The sequence below is a fragment of the Crocodylus porosus genome, unplaced genomic scaffold (genome assembly GCF_001723895.1).
Source record: "Crocodylus porosus isolate Cpor-Errol unplaced genomic scaffold, CroPor_comp1, whole genome shotgun sequence".
Taxonomy (NCBI): Eukaryota; Metazoa; Chordata; order Crocodylia; family Crocodylidae; genus Crocodylus; species Crocodylus porosus.
Window position 1 is genome coordinate 4,489,263 of NW_017728911.1, and position 8,784 is coordinate 4,498,046.

The window sequence follows — 8,784 nt, forward strand, 5'->3', positions numbered from 1 at the left end:
TAGCTGACCATTCCTTTGTTACTTCCCTTGCCCCAGGTTTAGCTGACCATTCCTTTGTTACTTCCCTTGCCCCAGGTTTAGCTGACCATTCCTTTTGTATTGTGTAGTAACTATATCCCCTGCATCTTATATGATCTGTTTCAGAGTTTGTGATGAAAGTTGCTATTAATCAGTGTTAGTGGAGACTAGAGGAACAAATTGTAATTTCTCTGGAGCTTGATACTTAGAAAGGGTTACTTGGCTTCCAGTATGTAACTCTAGGGTTGTTAGTTGTCCCTATTGGTTTGTTATCTATGAAGAAACTGTTAATGACAGGAGCTATCACCTCTGGTATTACCAATAAACTTCTCTAGTTCAAAACTGAAGGTCTACTGTACAAGCTTTTTGTATCAAATCAGCTGCCTTGGAAGATGAAGTCATCAGTGTGTAAAACTTGCTCTCCCTATAAAAAAGCACACTTATGTAACTGTGTCCATGTAACACTTGAAAGCCTATACTGAAGTTCTGCAGTCTTGAAGGAGATGGGCAAACCTTGTTGATCTAAAAAAAATGCAGATAAGTAGTGCGTCTAAAACCTCTCTACTTACATAAGTGCAGAAACTATTTTAGGTTTTGGTATCTGGCTCTCAGAACCCTCTTCTTGCTGGAGAAGAACTGATGAACAAAGTGTCTCTTACTAGAGCGCAAGCAGTTCCTTTTCATGCAAGGAAAAATATTCTGGGTTTTCTTCCTTCTTAAAGGAGATAATTTCTTCTTTCTCCCTGGGCTGGGGAGGGGGAAGAGGAGGCTTTCCCATAGGAGACTTAAGTAACCTCTATAAATCTCTTTTTCATTTAAAAACCAAACAAAAAAAAAAAAAGTTTTAATTTCAATTTTTTTTTTTTTTAAATCGAATAATGATAAATGTTATCAGTTCCACAGATAATGACAATGAGGAGGTGAAAGGGTATTTTAAGTGCCTCACTCTGGAAGAAGATGCTCAGTTTAACTATTGAATGAGATATCTGTTCCAAGAGAGGGAAGGAAGCAGTTTGTATGCATTCAGGTACTTAATGCATCCATGAACCTGAATAATCTTACCAATACACTCTAGTCATCAAGAATCCCATGTGTGCTCAAGTTCATATAAAGGGGTGGGGGGAGTGCATGCACTTGTTTTCTACAGAGCACATTAACATAACAAACCTAAAATGTGAGACTTCCATGCAAAGCATAACTACCATATCCTTTACCCTTTTCACAGCATTTGGTCTTGCAGTGTAGTTCCTGCTGCGTAAGAAGTTCAGCTGGTGAAACTAATGGTCTTCAATTTGGCATTTGTCAGGCTTGTCTTCCATTTTGGCAGTATCTTAAGGAAGACTTTAAAACTGACATGCTTTAACAAAACACGTTTGTTAATAGAATGATGAGAAATTCCATATAAAGTTCTTAACAGTGGCTGAAAAGTCTTTCCTGTGATGTTTGGAAATACTAATCATCTTAGTATTATAAAAGAAATATGCTTACCTAGTACCATGTCTTCTGGGGGGGGAGCTATGGATTGAATTGCACTGCTCATAACTGATAGGAGCTGTGTTTCTAACCCAACTATTTAATCTTCTTACTATATAAACATGTTCTGGATATGAATGTCTGCAACACCCCCCCCCCCCAGTTAACTTTGTGACCAGACCTATCTGGGCTTCTGATCCCTGGACTACAAAACTCATTGAATCTAATATGTACAAAGATATAACAGTGGCTCTATAATCTTATATTCAGAGGCTATTAGGGCAAAGTTATTGTAGCAGGAAGAAAGGTGGGTAAGAAATGTTCTGCCTGATGTAGCAGTAAAGTGAGGATTCATGGTGTGTCTGTGGCAGAACCAAGTGTCAAACTAGAGAATTCCGACTTCCATTCTGAGTAGCTGTTTATTGCACCCTGGGTGGTTGAGTGTCCTGATTGTGTAAAACACTGTGAGGAATAGTCACTGTTCTATGCTGATAATTGGGGATCCAGGTTTTTTGTTTTGCACAGAGAACAACGGATTTCCCAACTTATATCAGAAAAATAGGATTTTCCCTCTTTAGCAGAGATACCCATGGATTTCCCACTTTTGCAAACAACTATGCAGGCTGGCTGAGTTCCAGCCTGCAACAGACAACTGCAAAAAGGGTGTGAAACCCCCAATCCTCCCGGGAGGGAAGGACCGGGCCTGAGGCTCTCAGTCAGGCAAGGCTGGGCTTGGGCTCACTGTTCTTCCTGGAGCCTGTGAAGTTGGTGGGGCTTGCAGGGGGTTGCCCCCTCCCCTTCTAGCAGGGCTGGGGGGTTGTGGGTCATGGTTTTGGGGGTGGGAGCAGCCTGAGCTGGCAGCAGCAGTGTGGGAGCTGGTTTGTGCTCCTGCTGCAGCAGCTGCTGCCTTCTGCTGGAGGCAGGGAGCTGTAGACCTGGGTCTCTGGCCCCATAGCCCTGACAGCTGGGAGCCCCCTCAAGCAGGGCTGGGGGGCAAGGGTTATGATCACGGCTGGGGGGCTGTTGGAGGAGTGTGGGAGGGGCCATGGCAGAAGTGAGGGGCACCAGTAGGGCTGAGGGGTGGTTGTGGGGAGAGTGACGGGCATGAGCAAAGTGGGGAGGGCTGTGCTGGGGGGAGTGGGGGGTACAAGCAGGGTGGAGGGGACATTAATTTTAATCATAGATTGGGGGGGTTATTAGAGAATTTGCTATTTTTTTTTATCAGGGAAAACCAGGATACCTGCTGATGATCCTGCAGCATAAGCCCCCTTTGTAAACAGTGAACGTTGTGCTTAATAAGAAACTCTCTCGGAGCTTGAAACAACAAAAAACTCAGGCTTCTTCTAGTCATAATGAATATTCAGCACAAGGGTGCCTGGTTATTTTGTGGAGGCAATAAAGGCTAAAAAGAAAAAAAAGAGGACTATGCAGGCAGAGGTCTCAGAAGCTGCGTTATTGTTCTTTGCATGGAGGTGTAAGAATTCAAAGTATTCTTGTTCTCTCAAATGTGGTGCTCTGTTTTGCTTGTCCTTGCTTCTCATAACTGCACACTGCAGTTTTCTTGATTTCATGTTATAAATTGACTCTTGCAACTCCTTTCTGGTTTCCTCTAAAAAACTTGACCTGTACCTCTTTCTCTTCTCTCTCCCTCCATCTGCTGTTCTATATTAATGTGACTTTTACTCTGCCTCCTGCTGCCAGGTGTGAACACAGCAGTCTTTCTGGATTGCTGTGGGGAAAGGCTTCCCTATAGGAGTAAGAAAAGCAATGTGGTTTGTGCAGTTTCTTAAGGCAGATAGCTCTTTCACCATGGCAAGCTAATACCCTTAATGATGTCCTAGCTTAGCGTCAAGTCAACACAACAGCCAGGACTCTGATCCTGTGATTGAATTTCCTTGCTTGTAGCCTGACCGTAGATTTGGATGTAAAAGCGTGCAGGATTAGTGGCCAGAAGTCAGACCATACCTACACATACAAACTCGAGTTCTTGCTTTGAAATTCCAGAAAGGTCCGTGTTGACATCATCTATATGCTAACTTAAGGTGCCGTTCCTCTGTCTTGAATTATCCTGTTGGCATATGGTTTATTCTGCATATGCTGTAAGACTCGGTCATATTTCAGCTATGATAGATGATGGCCAAATTACAATTTCTTTCCCCAGGGCAGTAGGAGAGACAGTGCTGAGGGGGTCCTAGCAACAATGCAGAAGACATAAGTGTTTCCACAATGTGAGCCCACCCTTAGAACTTGGCATACTTTGACCATGACACTGATTTTTGTCCATTACATGGCTTGGTCTATTCTGTGTATTGGAGCAACCTCTTCTAAGCGGAGTGGTTTCTGTATTGAAAGCATTTTTAACAAGGCAGTTCTGCATGTTGTACAAAGGCACAAACATTGGGTGCATCTTCTACACGTGAATTTAAGTGGGCTTAAATTTAATGCACATTAAACTAATACAAATTAAGCAGGTTTTGGCAGGTATCTACATGTGGTGGGACTTGGGACTAACTTTAGTCCCAGGTTGCTTCAGCCCTGCCTTGTGGCCACTGAGCGGGAGCTCCAGCCTCTGGACCGGGGGTGGGCAATTATTTTGGGTGGAGGGCAGCTTACTGAGTTTTGGCAAGCCATTGAGGGCCGCATGACAGGCAGCCCAGGGCAGATTAATATTAATTTTCTAAATTTTTTAGGGGCCCCGCAGCCCAGATAGAATGGCTTGGCTGGCTGTATCAGGCCTGCAGGCTGCATTTTGCCCATCCCTGCTCTGGACCCATGGCTGCCAGCACTTGGCAGCCATGCTGAAGCCAGAGCCAGCTGCTAGCATTTGGCAGCCATCTTAGAAACACACCCTCTGATCTCTGGCCAGCCACAGGACAATACACATCAGCTCCCTCCTTGCCCACCCTGCCTCCCTGTGCTGGGGCTGCCCCTGCCAGGAGCAGCCAGTGACCAGTGCTCCTGCTGGCCATGGTGCTGGCCCCAGCAGGCACCCCACTGCCCTGGCCCCAGGAGAGCTGCACACCTGCCAGCAAGAGCTAAGGCATCAGCTGTGGGAGGCTCTGGCTGACTCCCTCCTCCTCCGCTCCTGCCCACCCCTAGCACCAGTCTCAGGACACACATGGTTGAAACAAAAAAAACTTTTGTTACTTTCACAACACCCACCAACAATAAAAAAAACAAAAACACTTACAAGTGGCAAACTATAGATGGAGCAGCCCAGCCCTGGGGAAGGAGACATGCCTAGCCAGGAGCCCTGGGGCTGGGATCTGGTGGCCGACCCCCTAGTGGCTGGGTAGACCCAGGCCTAAATTCCCTGCATTAATGTGGAGTAACAGGTCTACGCATGTATTAATCCACATTAACTAATCCTGCTTAAATGTGATGCTTGGTTTGGGCAGATATCAAATTTAGGCTTACATAGCCTAAAATCACCACTTTTAAGCCACATTAAGGGTGTGCACATATAAAGACACCCCTAATGCAGCTTAAATTGGGTTACTCTGCATTAAATGATCATGTGGACACGCATCTGGTGGGTTTGAAGTAACTGAGTGGTTTGAGCTCTTTATCATTTTACTTGTGGAGCTTTTACTTTGTAAGTGTGAGGGTCTGCCATGGAGAGGACACCTCTAGTGAGCCTGGATTTAAGGAAGTGCTTGTCATGGATTGGGAATTTGTGTGGAATAAGGATGGGCAGAAGAACATCTTCCAGTGTTTTGGGTGTGTACAAGATAGAAAGTTTCTTTATCAGATGGAGATAATGGTAGCAGGAAAGGGGATTAAGGTGGGTTTAGGCCAAGATGCTGGGATGCAGTGAAGGTAGGGATCTGGCAGAATAGGAAGAAGTCAGTTTAGGGTTCATGGAGGAGACAGAGCCAAGTCTTTCCTAACTTCTTTTGTTTCTTCATGTCTTCCTGACTTCTGGCATAGGTCAGGAAGATGAACATGCATGTGAAGCATGACCAGGATGTTTGATGGGAGGACAAGCTGGTGAAGTTCTTGTTTTAGTGACCTGTATACATGTGTGTTCTTAAGCTTCTACAAAGTCAGTGTTCAGAGGTGGACAAACTCCCAGCAAGGCCAGGCCAGAACTGCTGCCTAATAGCCCTATTCCAGTGTCTGTTTCCCCCCTTGGCTTGCATTCTTTGTTCCATTTGACTTCTAGTCGAGAGGTATGTTTTTTCCTAGCAGCTTGGGAAGAGTGATATTGGGATTAAGAGTCTAACCTCAGCCTCCCATAAGCAGCAGGGAGTAAGCATTCTTGATGTGTGTAGTGGGAGGGGGAGGGAAATGGGGAGGGTGTGCAGTGGTGGAAGGACAGGTGGTGAGGAGTGGGTTGGTCTGGCAGGGTCTCTTGTCAACCAAGGAAGACTGCAACCTTTGGAGGAAGCTGAGTTGTTAGAGCTGACATTGTCTAACAATCTGTGATCTTTATCTCATAACAGCTAACTGATGAGCTTGTGATAAAAAGCTGGATTTCAAGCTGTACTTATCTTGCTGATCAGATACTGATATGAAGGAAAGATCTTGTGTCACGCAGCAAGCACTAGAGGGTCCTCGCCCTTGCATATAAAGATCATCCGGTTTTCTGAGTGCATACAACCTTGAGATGGAAGAGGCAGCTCTCCTCAAAGAACATAGCTGATCAGCAGAAATGCCGGGTGTATTCAGGAGTCAAAAAATGCCGGCCAGGATCCATTGTAGGCTTGCAATGCTGGAGAACTAGGAGCAGGAAACACTGCCAGAGGTGCATGCAAACTGTAGCACCTATGGAATGGGGAGTGGACTGGAAGGTTTCTGCGGGGTGGGAGACTGGGATGCCTCCCAGTGGAGAGGATGTTTCCCAGTAAGAACAGGCAGCATTTAAGCACAGTGGTGCTGCTGGGTGGCAAATGCATGTGTGAGGCTTGTTTTCTTTGGGAGTTTTCAATAGGAAAGCAGGGCATATAGGAGTCCTCCGGGGAGCATGGAAATCTCCAGCAGGGGATATCAGAAGGACACAAAGGAGTCCAAGCAGGTAGAGCTGAAGGGCCTCCGGTAGGCCTTCCTTTCCTGACTGGATGCTGTGGCTTCTTCACCAGTTTGAGTGTTAGCTTTGCCTGCTACTGCATCCTATTAGATCCCTGCCTCAAAGCTCCAAGTTCTCTGTTCCAAAGTTACTAGATGCTCTGGAAAAGCTGTAATATAGATACTAGAGACTTGCCAGCAGCTGTCACAACAGATGAAGCCAGAATCTGGCAGATGCAGCAATCTGTATAGGAGGGAAGGGACCTGTTTCCAGTGGAATCCAACTCCTATAGACAACCCAGGTTGCCAGCAGTGGGGTTTGGAGTCTTAGAACTACAGCTGCTACTGTGGTCTTGTCTCCTAACTTCTTCTCAGGGAGTAATGTGAATTATGGATAGTCCCAACCCACAAAAGCCACTTTATGCCATAGAATCCCCAGCCTGCCCTGGTAAAATTTGGTATTTGACTTGAGCTCAGTTCACATCCATAAAGCCACAGAGCAGCTCCTTGGAGACTTGCCCTTAGGGGAAGCCTCAGAAAAAAAACAGCAGTGCTGGAGAGAGGCTTTCTTTGCATTGCTGGATACACTCCAAGGAAAATACAAAATTATGTGCCGAGTCCCAGGGGCTGCATATGGCGGCAAGGAGTCGGGCTGGCCTGGCCTGTTGGTGCACACATTCGGATCAGACCAGGCTGGCTCCATGCCAACACATGGGGCTTGCAGCACTGCAGGCAGGAGCTGTGCACCATGGGCCCAGGCAGGCTCCATGCCTCCACATGGGGCTTCCGGTGGGAAGCCAAACATTGAGGCACAGAGTTGTGTGCCGTCGGACTCGGCTAGCTCTGTGCTTCTGTGCGTGGCTTCCTGCTGGAGTGCTGGAAGCCCCACATGGAGGCAGAGAGCTGGCCTGATGACATGCAGCTCCTGCCTGCAGTGCTGTGAGCCCTACATGCTGGCACAGAGCCAGTCTGGTCCAGGTGGAAGGTGTGCACCAGCAGGCCATCTAGGCTGGCTCCATGCCACCATGTGCAGCCCCCTGTATTCAGCCAGAGCCACGTGCCACCTGGACACTCTGCCTGCCACGGCCATGAGTGCCCTGAGGGCAAACTGCCTGCTGCTGCTGTTGCCTCTGCTGGTGGCAGGGGCTGTGCACCATTGGGGGGAGGAGGGGCATGTGGCTGGGGGTTCCACAACCATCCCTGCACCTGCTCCCAAACCCCATGCCCACACGCAGGAGTTCCCATCCCCACTTACCAGCTGTCCAGTCATGCACCACCACGTGGCTCCCAGCTTGGGGTGCCAGAAGCCCTACAGTGGTGGAGGCACATAGCCTGTCCAAGTTAAATTATGCACAGTCATACATGTTATGTGCAAATTTACACCAGCGCATATTTATGCAATTCCCTGGGGTGTAGCTAGACCTGAGCAGTTATCAGACCCAGCCCTGAAAGCACATTTCAGGCCAGCCCCAAAATCACTTCCTTCACAATGGGCAGGGCCAGAAGGACAAAGTCTATACCAGTGGTACTCAACCTATTTGCTGTACTAGGTCATGCTTGCAGCTCTCAATGTGTTACGTAGGCTGCATCCACAATGTCCTGTGCATCAGTTTAACAGGATGTCACATGGGCTGCAGCAGTGTGCTGATTGGATTGCGTGCGGCCTGTGGGTTGACAACCACTGGCCTATAGCAACAAACAGGGCTGCAAATCAAGAGGATGAAAGAGAGGGAAGATTTAAGTGTCTTGTTACTCAACCCCTTTATAGGGTAAAGTTGCTTTTGCATTTTCCTTTTGCCCACTAGTTGTTGACATCAGGCCGATTCTATATGTAAGTTTGTGCTGAAGCACAGAAACAGTTACAGCTTCATGTGGGTTATCTGGTCTTTTTCCCTTGAAAAGTCAGCCTAGGTTGTCAGTGTGACTATTAGCTTTGCCTATACTTAGTTATCAGCAGTCACAGATTTATGTGCATCTTTAAAGAAAGATTGACCAATGTCTATTTGAGATTTAACCAGATTAATATTACTTTTATCATCGGTATCCAAATGTCCTAATCATGGACCAGGACCTTAGTGTGCCTCAACTCCCAAAAAACCCAGTACTTGTCCACATTAGAGATAGGTTTATTTGTTGTCCTGTGAGAGCAAGCCTAGACTTACCAGAAACTAGAAGCCTCCCCACTGCTCAGGGAAGGTGGTAGAAGCAGACGTGGGGTGGGAGTCACCGCACCAGTGGCTCGAGGAGGTGGTGGCGGCAGCAGCGGCACAGGGAGTGTTTACATGG

The 8,784-nt window shown here is 47.1% G+C and overlaps 1 protein-coding gene across 1 annotated transcript in view; it reads left to right on the forward strand.

Annotated features, from left to right (window-relative positions):
- Positions 1-365, forward strand: part of LOC109308866 (actin, cytoplasmic type 5) — a 2,108-nt gene extending 1,743 nt beyond the window's left edge. Inside the window, exon 3 of the transcript XR_002100718.1 lies at positions 37-365. The gene's annotated coding sequence lies outside the window, so the exon portion shown is untranslated. The remainder of the gene's footprint in view (positions 1-36) is intronic.
- Positions 366-8,784: the final 8,419 nt, after the last annotated feature.